The sequence below is a fragment of the Gekko japonicus genome, unplaced genomic scaffold (assembly GCF_001447785.1).
Source record: "Gekko japonicus isolate JY-2015 unplaced genomic scaffold, Gekko_japonicus_V1.1 scaffold340, whole genome shotgun sequence".
In the NCBI taxonomy this organism is placed as follows: domain Eukaryota; kingdom Metazoa; phylum Chordata; class Lepidosauria; order Squamata; family Gekkonidae; genus Gekko; species Gekko japonicus.
In genome coordinates, this window is record NW_015161961.1 from 1,001,828 (window position 1) to 1,005,444 (window position 3,617).

The 3,617-nt window shown below is 40.0% G+C and overlaps 1 pseudogene; it reads left to right on the plus strand.

Moving 5' to 3' along the window:
- The window catches only part of LOC107126041, an 8,415-nt pseudogene extending 5,267 nt beyond the window's left edge, over positions 1-3,148 (plus strand).
- The last annotated feature ends 469 nt before the right edge of the window (positions 3,149-3,617 follow it).

Genomic DNA, 3,617 nt, shown 5'->3' on the forward strand with positions numbered 1-3,617 from the left:
TCTGTAAGAACAAGGGAGGGGGGGATGACACAACCAGATCAGAGGCCTTTTAACATTTCCTTTTGCCCTGTGTGCAGCCAGAAAGATCATTGGCAAGAAATATGCACTCTGTACATGTTCATGCTGTTCATTTTGCCGTTACTTAAAATGGTGTGGTACAGTTTCAAAGGGACAACTAACTGGGATGTATAAAAGGAATGGCAGGATTGCCCATTGGAAACAATGGGAGAGGCCTGAAGGCCTATTGGGAGCCAGGAATACCAATTGATTTGCATGGGCTCCGCTGAAATACATTGCAGCACAAAAAAGTTGCAAAGAAAATGTGGAACGGTTTTTCCGTTAAGGTCTTTGGGCCCAGATAGGCTACTCTAGGACTGGAATAACAGCCCCCAGAGTGGAAAGACTGTCCCTTCTGTGTTTCCCAATAAATGTCCTAAAGTTGTATGCTACGGGGGGTAGTGTGATGTGTGCTATTTGCTTATTGGAGAGGGTCTGTCTAGTGTGACATAAAAAGTGTGGAATTGGAAACTTTTTAAAAAAATAATGTTTGTATTGGTTTTGTCAAAACCATTTTGACAAGAAACAAGATAAACAGAATAAGAAGCAAAAGGTGGGCGTGGCTGGATGACCACACTTCTGGTAACATGGGGGTGTGCCCTAATATGCTAATGAGCTGTGCTGTCAGGGGTGTTGCCTAATATGCTAATGAGTTCCTGCTGTTGGGTGTGGCCTATTATGCTAATGAGTTCCTGCTGGGCTTTTTCTACAAAAAGAGCCCTGTATGTCATACTGTGTATGATTTATTATCTATAGTGTTATATACAATTTTCCCCCTCCCTATTTTTGACTATTCAGACAGAAGACCATTCAGAAGTCCCGCCCCCTGCTTTACCCTTCTTTCCCTCCCTCTTTTTCCCTACCCCTCCCTTCTAGGGTTTGAAGCCTGGTTGCACAATCAATTAGGATTGCATCAACCTTCTTCACTTTCCGTGGGACTGCATCATTTCCCCTTCAGCACCTATATTACAACTCCCTTTTTCTCTCTTAGAATATTTGGTCTTTGGTTTACACATGAATGCAGCCCAGGACAGGTCTGTATGTGCAAACTTTTAGAAATACCTCTGACTTTTATTGGAGCATACTCAATAGTATTTAATTAATATTTTAATCCAACTACACACTGATGATATGCCATTAATTTCATTTACAGAATGGTGGTTCTTAGTGACCATTTCTGATGAGTGGGGGCTCCTCAGTATATGCAGAACTGATTTACAACCATTGTTTGGAGCTTCACTTTTTTAGTGTAAGTAGCTACCATTCTACTTTTTTAAAAAACTTTTTGTTTAAACATACTTTTTGTGATGTCAGTATGGTACAATTTTCTTACATCATTTTATTTTATTAATTTCAGGACTCCTACACAACCTGCCTGCCCTAAAAAGATATTTTATATTAATAGTTATGGTTTTGGTGTAGTGGTTAAGTGTGCGGACTCTTATCTAGGAGAACCGGGTTTGATTCCCCACTCCTCCACTTGCACCTGCTGATGTGACCTTGGGTCAGTCACAAGCTCTGGCACAGCTGTTCCTAAAAGAGCAGTTTGTGTCAGAGTTCTCTCAGCCCCACCCCCCTCACAGGGTGTCTGTTGTGGGGAGGGGAAGGGAAAGGAGTTTGTAAGCCGCTCTGAGACTCCAAGTGAAGGGCGGGCCTCCTCCTCCTCCTCCTCCTCCTCCTCCTTTATGAGTGTGTTGATAAAATTTTGACCATTGAAGAAGGCCCTTTGGGCTGAAATGCATCGTTTCCTTTGGTTAATATACATGTGTAACCATTATTGTCGTTCTTTGTTATTGGACAAGCAACTTCACCTTGTTGCTGTATATCATAATCTGAGTTTTTAATGATATCCTGTGTTTGCCATGTTTAATTCTATGATTCTGTGCACTGTGTAATTAATATTTGCATTTTATTTTATTTTTCTAGTAGCTCAACCTTTTGGTTCCTGACCTGTTCAGGTTAATTCTCCCCCCACCCCCCCCCCTCCTCTCTCCTCGTCTACTGTTGACTACATTGACAGTAAGTCTGAAGACTATGTCAATGCTGAATTGCATGTGAACAGACAACAGATGCCAGACAACAGAGTGCAGTGTTGCTTATACTTCATTGCTTCTTCAGAACATGGACTTAAACTGTTGGATATTGGGTTTATGAAGTACCTACATGAAAAAGTGATTATTATTCCACTTATATCCAAAAGCAGACACACTTACACCTGAGGAATGCCAACATTTTAAAAACCAGATTATGAAAGAAATTCAAGAGCACAAAATTAAAATATATGAACTCCCAGAAATGGATGAAGAAAATAAGTTGGTTAAAAAGATAAAGGACCATTTACCTCTTGCTGTGGTAGATAGCAAATTCAGTGTTCCCTCTAAGCTGAGTTAGTTTGAGCTAGCTCACAGTTTTTTAGCCTCCAACTCACAGATTTTTGTCTTACCTCAGGAAGGATGGCTCCAGAGCAAACTAATTTATGCAGTAGCCAAATCGCTCACTCACAACTTTGATGCCAGTACCTCACAAAGCAAAATTTTTGCTCACAAGACTCCACAGCTTATTCATAGCAATATTATCATTGAGGTCAATGGCAAAAGAGTTAGGGGAAGGCAGTATCCTTGGGGAGTTGCAGAACTTGAAATTGGTGAGCACTGTGACTTCACATTTCTCAGGAACAAGTTTATAAAAACTCACATGCAAGACTTGAAGGATGTCACTAATAATGTCCACTATGAGAACTACAGAAGCAGGAAATTGGCAGCTGTTACATACAATGGAGTGGACAACCACAAAAACAAAGGGCAGATAACAAAGAGCCCTCTGGCACAAATGGAAGAAGAACAGAGAGAGCACGTGGCAAAGATGAAGAAAGAGATCAGAATGGAGCAGGTCTTTGAAATGAAGGTCAAAGAAAAATTTCAAAAACTGAAGGACTCTGAAGCAGTGCTCCAGCAGTATCATGAGCAAATGAAAAAGAACTCAGAGGCCCAACACAAAGGAACTGGAAGAAAAACGCCGCCAGTTTGAGGATGAGAAAGCAAACTGGGAAGCCCAGCAACATATTTTGGAATAACAGAATTCTTCCAGAACTTTGGAAAAGAACAAGGGAAGATATTTTAAATCCACTCATGTATTAGTTGCCAGTGTTCCAGCCTGGTCATCAGTGTGTGTTGGATCTGTTTGACTAGTTGTGCACCAGGTATATCCATATATTTGGATTTAACTGCATGACCAACAAATGTTTGTTTTTAATTTTTTTATGGGTTTGAGGTGATGTTGATCTGGCTTGTAAGTTGTGTTTGTAGAGTTAGATATGTGATGGCTGTCACACAAGCAAGTCATCATTTTTTAAAAATTTTATTAACATATTATAAGTTTTACAACTATTTTGATGGCAGCTGAGATGCCTTGAACTGTTTATAGTGTTGAATAGTTAGGAAGACAAAACAGCTCTAGGTACCCTTTTTTTAAAACAAAGTCATCTTAATGCAAAAGAACATTTTACTGTTGTACAAAACTGTTCTGGTGGTTTGATTTGTTTACAGGTTATCCCAGTATAC